Below are 13029 nucleotides of genomic sequence, written 5' to 3' on the forward strand. Positions count from 1 at the left end.
CTTGAACTCAGTGTCTTTCTCAGCGGGCAGTTAGGAATTAACCTCATATGTAGTCCAGACCAGGGAAGACATCCGAGAACCACCACTGAGATTAGCGTTTAATTGCAGGTTTTAATTAGTGAGTTTAATTTCCATCAGCAACTATGGTGGGAAATGAACCCAAGTCCCCGGAATATTTCCACTGCTCCAATGTTTGACCTTAGAGAGAGATGGAAATATCATGTCGAAAGGACTCTCAGTCGGATCTCCGTGTTATTGTGAACAAAAGTATCGAATCCAAGATCTTACAAGGAAAGCCGAAGCAAGCTGGCCTCATAACTTGGGTTGGAGAATCACATCAGTGATTCCAGGCGAGCTTCTGCAAAATCACCGCAATAAGGCGGAAACAGTTGATAAAGTAACGACGAAGGTGGGATTCGAACCCACGTGTGCAAAGCACAATGGATTAGCAGTCCATCGTCAGACACTCTCAGCCGAAATAGCTCAGTTGGGAGAGCGTTAGACTGAAGATCTAAAGGTCCCTGGTTCAATCCCGGGTTTCGGCAACAAGTTGCAAATCCTTTTAACTGGGCAGCTGCTGCTCGTGTTATTTGCCAGCTGATAGTGCCATCAGTTTTTGGGGATACCCAGTGCAGCTTCTGAGGGGAGGGGAGACTTCCCCTCCTCCAAAGCACACGGGCAGCTCTGTGCCCGCTGGTCCACGTTACTGGAATAAAGCTCGGTTTCACCTTTCTTGATAAAAACATATGAAAAACCGCTGGTCAACTCAGCTCCCATTAAACTATGCTAACAACCGTGCAACTCTCATATGTTCCCAGCTTCTGGTCCATCGATCGGTCATTGGGAATTTAAATTCCTGAAAATCCGTCTGTTGATCCATTGCAATGGTGCTTCTTTTAACATTAACCAGGGGACCGTAATTGGAATCAAATTAATCCATTGTTTCCCTCTTGTTTATTTTTATTTCTTTGTGTCTGTGTCTCTCAGTGATTAGGTCGAGAAATGAGCTCGCCTCTGTCATGCGGCGGACGGAGCTCATGAGTATTACAAATATTTACCCTTTCCTTTTAAATTCAGATCCGAATTTACCATTGAAACACAGGAAATGCTGCTTAACCTGCTCTAAGGGCACTTCTATGACTCACTGAAAAAACATAATTTGACCTTTCAGTAGAGCTCTTTGTGTGCAGCCGTTTCTGAGGGTCTTCGTCAGTCATGGATATTTGTATCGGATCTCAGTTTTCTGCATGTTTAGTGAGAAGCCCAATATGTCATCTGCTTTACAGAAGGAGTCGACAGTGACCTGGAGCTAAGTTTCTTAGTGAGCGCCCTGTTACGAGCGGGATGGGAGGAGTGCGCCGTTGGTCTAGTCCCACTACTCCACAGGTCGCAACATTAGCTCAAATGTTCATTTCACTCACCAAAATGGCCAATTATTTACCTTCACCAGTGTTCCCGAGAATAAAATAGGTTTAAAAGTGGATTATTTCAATTAACCATAAATTTGTCTGTTTATTATAAAAAAAGGTATTTAGAATAGAAAAATAAAGCTTATGAACATTCAGTATGGATCTGAAATTATGCGAATTAATCTTTCGAGATACCATAAGTCACACACACACACACATACACACACACACGCTCTCCCTCTCTCACAAACACACACACACACACACACACACACGCTCTCCCTCTCTCACAAACACACACACACAAACACACACACACACACACGCTCTCCCTCTCTCACAAACACACACACACACACGTTCTCCCTCTCTCACAAACACACACAAACACACATACACACATACACTCATAATAGAAAACCACGATATTAAAAAGAGAAATAGGGGAAATTAAAGCAAAATGATGGGGATGTTGAAAATCAGAAACAAAAACAGAAAATGCTGGAGAAAATCAGATGGTCTAACAGCATCTGTGGGGAGAAATAAATACAAAGTCAACGTTTCGAGTCCTTATGACCCTTCTTAAGAAAGGGGACAATTTTGCCAAAAATTAAACGTCAATGGTTCAAGGCAAAGGTCAGGGTGTGCAGTCCTTGAGATGGGGTCAGTGTTCCACAGTAACTCCCCCAGCACTGATCCGTGACAACATCAAGCAGTTGGTCCTTCTCTTCTCAAAGGAAAAAAAAGTCCACTTTTTAAAACAGTCTCCGAGGTATGTTTTCTTTCAGAACCATGAAAACCATGTGACCCTATTTGAACACAGCCCTATCGGGTCGAAATGTTCACAGCCTGATTTCAACATGGAGTTGTAGGCTTGTCTGAAAGAACATTCAGACTGGCAGAACTGGGGGTGTCTGTGGGGCCGGGGTGGGTGGAGTGGTGGGTCCGGGAGGCGAGTGTGGTGGCAGTTGGGGGGATGCACTGAGGGGAGGGACGTGTTGTGGCGGCGGATGTTGGTGGGTTGGGCGGGAGGGTTACAGCTTCATATTACTTGACCATATTTTAGCTGTGTTATAGGAGTTGCAGAAATTCAGCTTTAATTCGACTTAGTAAAGAAGCTCAGGGGGAATTAACGGTCAGGGAAGTTAGGCAATGCTCACTTCAATTACTGGTCATCACATGTCTAAGTGGCAGTTTCTCAGGGCAGTAAGAGTTGAGATGGGGTTACTTTTGACAGAAAGTGTTGAAGTGGCATTTTCCTGCGACAAAACTGATAGCCAAGAATGTGCGGTAAATTAACAGAAAGTCCAACAACTCATCCACACAGTCAAGCTGGTGAAACGAAATGAATGGCGACCTGGCTCTCACCCTGATCACTCGGTTCTCGGACTCCTGCAATGTTCCGATGAAACTCAAGGTTCGCTCGAGGAACAGCGCCTCATCCTTCAATGAGGAATTTTACAGCCTTCCAGTGTGAACATTCAGCTCAACAATATCGCTCTGTAAAAACTGCCAACATTCTGGTTTCCGTCTGTTCGCAGATGTGGGTTTGAGCCTCGGTTTCACTGAGATGTTCTGAATTGATCTTTTTCTTGACGTCACAAAGCGCTTTATTATTTAACACGTCTGTCCATTATAGGGGCTGATGGAAGATCCAATCAGTGAGGTGCGCATTCACCCTTTTAAAACATTATTTCAGGGGATGTGAGCATCGCTCGCAAGGCCAGTCTCTGTAATACATCTCAAACTGTCCTTGAACTCAGTGTCTTTCTCAGCGGGCAGTTAAGGATCAAACTCATATGGAGGCCAGACCAGGGAAGACATCCGAGAACCACCACTGAGATTAGTGCTAAATTGCAGGTTTTAATTATTGAGTTTAATTTCCATCAGCAACTGTGGTGGGAAATGAACCCAAGTCCCCGGAATATTTCCACTGCTCCAATGTTTGACCTCAGAGAGAGATGGAAATATCATGTCGAATGGACTCTCAGTCGGATCTCCATGTTATTGTGAACAAAAGTATCGAATCCAAGATCTTACAAGGAAAGCCGAAGCAAGCTGGCCTCATAACTTGGGTTGGAGAATCACATCAGTGATTCCAGGCAGAGCTTCTCCAAACTCGTCGCAATAAGGCGGAAACAGTTGATAAAGTAACGCCGAAGGTGGGATTCGAATCCACGCGTGCAAAGCACAATGGATTAACAGTCCATCGCCTTAACCTCTCGGCCACTTCGTCGCAAAATGCGGTCTATTAAACCCCCTTCTATACTTTTTGCATCCATGAACCGTTGAAATAAATGATCCCCTTTGGTACAAGCACTGAATATTCGGCCAGATGTGTAAAGATGGAAACGTAGTTTGTGTCATTAAAATAAATGTGCATCACATCAGATCACGGACTGTTGTAAACCGACTGATGTGAAACGCTTCAACACTTCAACCTGATATCCAACATGTTTCTACACAGTGTGAAAACCCACCGCGGAAAGACCGGAACATACAAGCATTTGGTAGCAAAAAGAAACCCCTCCCAGCTCACTGCAAGCACCGGAACACAGCTAAAATGTGGTAAATTAAAATGAAACACTGGGGTTCCCAGCTCTGCTTGTCCTTTCAGTCAAGATTGAAACTGAGTGCAATCAGCCTCCCACATGAATCCACAAGTAGACAGTTCCCTCATTTGATGCATTAGAATAAATTCAGAGTCTCATGGCACGGAGAAACGCTCTTTAAACTTGGCATTCATTTATATCAGGTGTGTTGAGGTGATGCATTCCCTGCAATGACTTCCCGGGTGTTCAAACCGGGTCCTGATTTCCGGAACCGCCACCACCTCGAGCACGAAATAAAAATGCTGCATTAAGATGGGCTCGCCCGGGATTTGAACCCGGGACCTCTCGCATATCAACTCGACGAAAATCCCAAAGTGAGAATCATGCCCCTAGACCAACGAGCCACCTGCATAAGAAAACGCAAACAAGGAATCCTTTCATTGTCACACAAAGTGCATCAAACATAAGCGAATTACAGTTCATGCTGGAAATATTTTCCAATGTTTTAGAAACTCCGGGGTCACTCAGCTCCTGACCTCATTGCAGCCTTGGTCCAAACCTGAATAAAACTGCCGAACTCAAGACGTGAGGTGCCAGTGACTGCACTTGAGTTCAAAGAAGCATTTGACCTAATGTGGCATCAAGGAACTCCAGCGAAACTGAAGTGAAAGGAAGTAAGGCGGGAAACTCTCCACTGGTTGGAGTCGTCCCCGGGGTTTCTAAAACATTGGAAAAGAATTCCAGCATGTACTGTAATTCGCTTATGATTGATGCACTTTGTCTGACAATGAAAGGATTCCTTGTTTGCGCTTTGTTATGCAGGTGGTTCGTTGGTCTAGGGGTATGATTCTCGCTTTGGGACTTTCGTTGCATGAATATGCGAGAGCTGCCGGGTTCTATTCCCGGACGTGCCCATCTTAATGCAGCATTTTTTTTACGCTCGAGGTGGTGGCAGTTCCGGAAATCAGGACCAGGTTCGAACACCCGGGAAGTCATTGCAGGGAATGCATCACTTCAACACACGCGATTTAAACGAATGCCAAGTTTAAACAACGTTTCTCCGTGCCATGAGACTCTGAATTTATTCTCAGCAGGTGTGGCAGCATCGGTGGAGAAGAAATCAGTTAACGTTTCGAGCCTTCACGGCCCTTCGGCAGAACTGAAGCATAGTTAGGAGAGGGGTGAAATATAAGCTGGTTTAAGGTGGCGGGGGGGGGAGGTGGGGGGGAGGTGGGGGGGGGGTGGGGGGGCGTTGGGGGAGAGAGAAGTTGAGGGTGTGGTGATTGTGGAGATAAGCAAGCAGTGATAGGAGCAGATAATCAAAAGATGTCACAGACAAAAGGATCAAAGAGGTGTTGAAGGTGGTGATATTTGTCTAAGAAAAGTGCTAATTAAGAATGGAAGACAGGACACTCAAAGTACAGCTCTAGTGGGGGTGGGGTGGAAAAGACTAACAAGGTTTTAGTTTTAGATTTAAAAATAATGGAAATAGGTGGGGAAAGAAGAATCTATATAAATTATTGAAAAAAAAAGGTGGGGGGGGGGGGAGAAACGGGGTGGGGATGGGGGGAGGGGGAGTTTAAGATCTAAAGTTGTTGAATTCAATATTCAGCCCGGAAGGCTGTAAAGTGCCTAGTCGGAAGATGAGGTGCTGTTCCTCCAGTTTGCGTTGGGCTTCACTGGAACAATGCAGCAAGCCAAGGACAGACATGTATCAGAGATGGACCATGTGAAAATGATGGAGGGGTGGAGATTGGAAGGAAAATTAATCAATTTTTCCAGGTCCCGACGAGAGCATGAAGCAGCACCGAAGTAATCATCGATGTACCGGAGAAAGAGTTGTGGGAGGGGGCCGGAGTAGGACTGGAACAAGGAATGTTCCACACACCCCATAAAGAGACAGGCATAGCTGGGGCCCATGCGGGTACCCATAGCCACACCTTTTATTTGGAGGAAGTGAGAGGAGTTAAAGGTGAAATTGTTCAGTGTGAGAACAAGTTCAGCCAGACGGAGGAGAGTAGTGGTGGATGGGGATTGTTCGGGCCTCTGTTCAAGGAAGAAGCTAAGGGCCCTCAGACCATTCTGGTGGGGGATGGAGGTGTAGAGGGATTGGACATCCATGGTGAAGAGGAAGCGGTTGGGGCCAGGGAACTTGAAATTGTTGACATGACATAAGGTGTCAGAGGAATCACGGATGTAGGTGGGAAGGGACTGGACAAGGGGAGAGAGAAGGGAGTCAAGATAACGAGAAATGAGTTCCGTGGGGCAGGAACAGGCTGACACGATCGGTCTGCCAGGACAGTTCTGTTTGTGGATTTTGGGTAGGAGGTAGAAGCGGGACGTCTGAGGTTGGGCGACTATCAAGTTGGAAGCTGTGGGAGGAAGATCTCCAGAGGAGATGAGGTCAGTGACAGTCCTGGAAACAATGGCTTGATGTTCTGTGGTGGGGTCATGGTCCAGGGAGAGGTAGGAGGAAGTTTCTGCGAGTTGACGCTCAGCCTCCGCGAGGTAGAGGTCAATGCGCCAGACAACAACAGTACCACCCTTGTCAGCGGGTTTGATGACAATGTTGGGGTTGGACCTGAGAGAACGGAGTGCAGTGAGTTCAGAGAGAGACAGATTAGAATGGGTGAGAGGAACAGAGAAATTGAGATGGCTAATGTCACGCCGACAGTTCTCAATAAAAAGATCAAGAGAAGGTAATAATCCAGAGGGAGGGGTCCAAGTGGAGGGAGAATATTGGAGATGGAAAAATTTATTAATTTTGCTTCCAATCTCCACCCCTCCATCATTTTCACATGGTCCATCTCTGACACTTCTCTTCCCTTCCTTGACCTCTCTGTCTCAATTTCTGATGATATACTGTCCACCAATATCCATTACAAGCCTACCGACTCCCACAGCTACCTCGACTACAGCTCCTCACACCCCGCTTCCTGTAAAGACTCCATCCCATTCTCTCAGTTCCTTCGCCTCCGTCGCATCTGTTCTGATGACGCTACCTTCAAAAACAGCTCCGCTGACATGTCCTCCTTCTTCCTTAACTGAGGTTTTCCATCCACGGTCGTTGACAGGGCCCTCAACCGTTTCCGGCCCATATCCCGTGCATTCTCCCTCACGCCTACTCCTCCTTCCAAGAAACATGATAGGGTCCCCCTTGTCCTCACTTATCACCCCACCAGCCTCCGCATTCAAAGGATCATCCTCCGCCATTTCCGCCAACTCCAGCATGATGCCACCACCAAACACATCTTCCCTTCACCCGCCCTGACGGCATTCCGTAGGGATCGTTCCCTCCGGCGCACCCTGGTCCACTCCTCCATCACCCCCTACTCCTCAACCCCCACCTATGGCACCTCCCCATGCCCACGCAGAAGATGCAACACCTTCCCCTTCACTTCCTCTCTCCTCACCGTCCAAGGGCCCAAACACTCCTTTCAAGTGAAGCAGTATTTCACTTGCATTTCCCCTAACTTAGTCTACTGCATTCGTTGCTCCCAATGCGGTCTCCTCTACATTGGAGAGACCAAACGCAAACTGGGCGACCGTTTTGCAGAACACCTGCGGTCTGTCCGCAAGAAAGACCCAAACCTCCCTGTCACTTGCCATTTTAACACTCCACCCTGTTCTCTTGCCCACATGTCTGTCCTTGGCTTGCTGCATTGTTCCAGTGAAGCCCAACGCAAACTGGAGGAACAGCACCTCATCTTCCGACTAGGCACTTTACAGCCTTCCGGGCTGAATATTGAATTCAACAACTTTAGATCTTAAACTACCCCTCCCCCCATCCCCACCCCGTTTCTCCCCCCTCCCCTTTTTTTTCAATAATTTATATAGATTCTTCTTTCCCCACCTATTTCCATTATTTTTAAATCTAAAACTAAAACCTTGTTAGTCTTTTCCACCCCACCCCCACTCGAGCTGGACTTTGAGTGTCCTGTCTTCCATTCTTAATTAGCACTTTTCTTAGACAAATATCACCACCTTCATCACCTCTTTGATCCTTTTGTCTGTGACATCTTTTGATTATCTGCTCCTACCACTGCTTGCTTATCACCACAATCACCACACCCTCAACTTCTCTCTCCCCCCGCCCCCCTCCCCCCCCCCACCCACCTTAAACCAGCTTATATTTCTCCTTTCTCCTAACTATGCTTCAGTTCTGCCGAAGGGCCGTGAAGGCTCGAAACGTTAACTGATTTCTTCTCCACCGATGCTGCCAGACCTGCTGAGTTTTTCCAGGTAATTCTGCAATTAATTCTGCATCTGTCAGTATCTGGAACTGAAAAGGACTATGGGATTCATTCTGTATCTTACAATCTCTGTTAATGAATGTCAGTAAAATTCATTTTGTGTGCATTATTTTCCGTTACTGGAATTGATGGCGGGATTTAACATTTAACTTTTATTCCATGGTACTGCATGTGAATTTGTGTCACATCCTGTATCAGTCACTATCTTTGTGTGTGTCTGTATGTGCATGCAGGGCTCATTCTGTATTTGTCAAAATCTGGTACTGAATTGGAATTTGGAATAATGTATTTTAATATATGTCTACATCTGGGGCAGAGAGTTACTGTGGGATTAATTGTATATCACTCGGTTACTGGGACTGTGTATGTGAGTGGGATTCGTACTCTATGTGACTTGGGAGCTGTATGTGAGGGTACTTTTCTTCCATATCTGTATTTAATAGGTATCTCAAGAGTGGTCAGCAAAACCATTTATTTCACATTGTAGACTGCAGTTCAGGGTTAACCTGTTTATTGTGATTGGTTCTAAGATCACATGTAAACCTAATTGGGTAAGGATTGGGATGAGAGGTTTCCTTCCTGACAGGGGTTAAGACGTGAATCATGTACAACACCATGCCTGAGATAACTATTGAGCACAGATCCAGAATTAATCCCAGAGTCATAAGCAACATCAAAGATTGAGAACAATAAAATAAACCCCACATTCACACACAAAACTGGACATGGTGAACTACTGGACAAACCCTATACGTTACCAGGCACGGACAAACTGCCCAATACACAGACAGCACCAGAGACTGACACATGCAGAATGAATCCCACATCTCACACAGTATCACTGACCAGTAGATACGGAATGAATTTCAAACTGTCTGAGATGTAGAAATAGAGAATGAATCAGACTTTCACACAGTAGCCCAGACTTACAGACACAGAGGAATCATGAGCAGACGTTCAGAATCAAAGCCTGATAGAGACAGAATGAACCCCACAGTCATTTGGTTATCTCCTCCTATCACTGCTTGCTCGTCCAAACAACACCACCCTCTCCCCCGCCCCCTTAAACTAGCTTATATTTCACCCCCGTCCCTATTTTTACTTAGTTATGTTCAAGGGTCATGAGGACTCGAAACATCAACTGTGCTCCTCTCCGCCGATGCTGCCAGACCTGCTGAGTTTTTCCAGGTATTTCTGTTTTTGTTACAGGCCTTTTCCTGTCTCGATGTGTCCACAGAAACAGCAGGAGCCAATTTATTGTGGACTGGTGCCGTCTGCTGGCTGCATGTGAGACGTGCAAAGAGGTAACTTCTATGGGGACATTTTAAATGAATGTGAAACGACATAAACATGGTGAGAATTATTGCAAAACAGTTTATCAATCAGACACAATATGCTAAAGATATAGTGTGTTTCGCGGTACTATAAATGCTGACTGTAATTAAAAAAAGTGTGCGATGGTGGTATAGTGGTGAGCATAGCTGCCTTCCAAGCAGTTGACCGGAGTTCGATTCCCCGCAGTTGCTGCTTATTTTTCCGCCTTACCCGTGGTCAGACCACAATTCCGGACTCGAGGAGTTAATCTCTGTGGTTTCCAAAATGAGATAAAGAACAACAGAAAGTGTGGGAAGATTTCCAACAAGAAAATAATGGACTAACGAAATAAAATAATTCTAACATTTTCATCACTCACGTTTTTCGATCGTAAAATTCGGGCCTTGGCTGGAAAGACGCTTCACCTCCTCCCTCTCGCCTATTTCCGATATGTGGATCATACGTTTGCTATATTTAAATCCGCAGCTGCATGTAACAATTTCCTTACATGTCTTTATGGGCTCCATCCTGCGCTCAAATTCACCTATGAAATAGAGCAGTCAAAATATCTCCCCTCCCTTGACACACTAGATGAGAAATCTTCCAGAGGATTCTCTACCAGGTTTACCGCAAGCCGACCTTCACTGGTCAATCTACGCGTTGGGATTCTTACAGTTCCACGCTCTGTAAGATTGGTCTTATCGGCAACCTTGTAAATAGACCCGAGCCATTTGCTCACCGTGCAAGCTTGATGCTGAAACCGGGCTCATAAAAAACATCCTGCAGGGTAATGGCTACCCTGATCAGATCATTTCGCGCTGTGTATCACACAAGCTCATGACCGGGCCTAAGACAGTCACTTTCCACCCTGAAGTATATTCTCTATCAGTATAAATTGTTGTCTTCCCCTTATATTGGTTATTTTGGGAGTGTCCTGTTGAGTGCAGAAGAAAAAGCTTTGACATGTCTCTTTTTTTCAGCCATTCTCAAATACATTGGCGCTTATTTTCAATTTGAAAACCCGTTTCAGCTCTGCCAGTTTGGTTCAGTCAATCTCCGGCCCATTTTCTCATTGATCTTTGAAAGTTGGTGAAATAGGCTGCTCTCTAATTGGTTACAAAAGCCACCCAATGAGATTACGAACATTGACAATTCGGAAGTCGGCTGACTACATTCCCCAGAAGATCGGGGAAGGGTGAGTGCGGGAGGAATTCTTCATTCGTGGTGTAAGTGTGTGTAAGATTGTAGAAAGACCAGCAGTAGAGCCCAGAACAAAGCCAAAGCCAAGTCTCGCTCCTCCCGGGCTGGACTGCAGCTCCCCGCGGGCCGTGTTCACAGGCTCTTGAGAAACAGCAGCTATGCTGAGCGTGTGGCTGCTGGAGCGCTCCGCTCTTCCGATTGTAACATTCCCGGCCGCTTTCAGGGGAGAGGATCAGAAATCAGCCGTTTCTCTCTGTCCCGGCGAAGCCTGTGTGAAGGAGTCGGTTGGTAACCTATGTTATTGCGTTTCCATTGGCTCTGTTTTAAATCGCTGCTTTGTTACCGCCAGTTACAGATAAGAGATTGAGAAAGTTAATCTGTTCCTAAAATAGCGCCAGGATTCTGTGACGCAAAATGCAATATTACAGCTCCGAAAGTGTGGGATTAAAATTGCCTGGAAATTAAGCCGTTTGGCTATTATCTTTTTTTCCCCTCAAATTGGCGGGCTTTTCGAGTTTATCAGCCAATAAAATATAAGCCAATCGGCACTTCCAATTCCTTCTACCTGGTTCTCCGATTGGTTGAAGATTTGGATTGAGAATGGACTGACCAATCAGAGCTTGAGCCTAACTAAAGTTTCTCAAAACATTCACAATGATTATTTATAGAGGTCAAACTGATGGAAACTGTATCTTCTACCCCACCTGTACTTGAGTCCTAAAATATACTTTTTTCCAACAGGCAAATAATTGAAGGAACCAGAATAAATATGGTGTTTCCTCCAGCCAAGCTAGAATGAAGATTCCCGCCAGGTCCTCCCACACAGTCCGTACATTATCACTGACAGAGCGCAGAGACACAGACAGGACATCAATTTCAGTCTCAGACAGCAGAAATAGTTCCAGAGTCACACTTTCCATCCATCAATCAAACAGTGCAGGAGAGATAGACGTTGTTCCCATGTTACCTCGACTCAGTACCACAGACGGGTAATCCACATTCTCACCCACGATCCAATTTTTAGCAGGTCAATCCCACAATAGTACAGCCTCAGCTACAAACTAAATGTCCAATAAAACTGATGCATGTTTCCAGTTTCAAGTTTACAGGCTTAACATTAATAATGTACATTGAGATTCATGTTAAGCACCGGTCCAATATTTGCACACATCATTAGATTATAAATTGCAGTATTAATTCCCACATTTTGTCCTGACACATACATTAGATACAAATCCAAACCTCAAGTGCACTATCAGTTTGAGATATTCTGAAAGTGAGTATAACCTGAGATCCAAACTCAGATTCTGGTTAAAACTCACCCTGATTCAGAAACTGAGATACAATATTAATTTGATGAGTATGGATTGAGCTATAAACTACATGCTAGTTCTCAATCCTCACACAGCGTCAAATTAAAGATACTTTACCAATTCAGGACTGAGCTCCATTTTGCATTTGTGTGGAAATTCTGACTTAGAATCAGACTGAAAGCCACATATCAAATCATTTCGTACAAGCTGGAGTTACACTTGCGGACCAATCCAGGATCAGACTGAAGGATACATTATCTTTCACAATTGTGTTCACAGTGACTGGGATTTAATACTCAGCCAAAGCTGACACACATTGTTTGCTTTAAACCTACCACATCAGTGACTTGTTCTGCTGGAAATGTATGTGGAATGAATCAAAACTTATAATTAGTCCCAGAGACTGAAAGTTATATAATGAATCCCACACTCACCGAAGCAGAGAATAATTCTCAAGCACATTTTCAGTGCCAGATGCTGAAAGATACAGGCTGTTCACTGCACTCACTCACAATAGCTGAATCTGAGTGATACTAAAGAAATATGACACACCAATTGTCCCACTGAGAGATTTAGAAAGAGTCCAAGAATCACATAGAGTAACAGATGCTGACGGATACAAATGGAAGACCACACACTAACACACACACAATAAACTCCACTTTCACAAACAATACTGATGATTGAAAAACACCAATTGAATCTCACATTTTTTTTATAATACCAAAGTTTGACAGACGTAAAATTAATCGCACCGACAGATACAGAATGAATCTCATGCTCACAAACACAGCCAAGTGATGAAAGAAACATATGACTCCCACACTTACTTTACAATATCACAGATACAGAGTGCCATTGACAGATCTGCTTTGAATGCTGTGCTCACACACGTTACGAGAGTCTGACATGTATGTAACGGATACAGAGTGGATACTACACTCAAAATCCTGACTTGGAAATATATCGCTGTTCCTTCACTGTCACT

The 13029-nt window shown here is 44.9% G+C and overlaps 2 protein-coding genes and 2 non-coding genes across 4 annotated transcripts in view; 2 read left to right on the plus strand and 2 right to left on the minus strand.

Moving 5' to 3' along the window:
• LOC144670280 (histone H2B 1.1-like) overlaps positions 1-13029 on the minus strand; it is a 495251-nt gene that overhangs the window by 255266 nt on the left and 226956 nt on the right. The window lies entirely within an intron of this gene.
• LOC144670308 (histone H2B-like) overlaps positions 1-13029 on the plus strand; it is a 518579-nt gene that overhangs the window by 86682 nt on the left and 418868 nt on the right. The gene's annotated exons all lie outside the window — the stretch shown is intronic.
• Positions 473-545, plus strand: trnaf-gaa (transfer RNA phenylalanine (anticodon GAA)). The gene has a single exon. It is a non-coding gene; the product is annotated as a tRNA-Phe (tRNA).
• trnan-guu (transfer RNA asparagine (anticodon GUU)) lies at positions 3564-3645 on the minus strand. Its single transcript has one exon. It is a non-coding gene; the product is annotated as a tRNA-Asn (tRNA).

This window comes from Cetorhinus maximus, chromosome 31 (assembly GCF_964194155.1).
Source record: "Cetorhinus maximus chromosome 31, sCetMax3.hap1.1, whole genome shotgun sequence".
Lineage (NCBI taxonomy): Eukaryota > Metazoa > Chordata > Chondrichthyes > Lamniformes > Cetorhinidae > Cetorhinus > Cetorhinus maximus.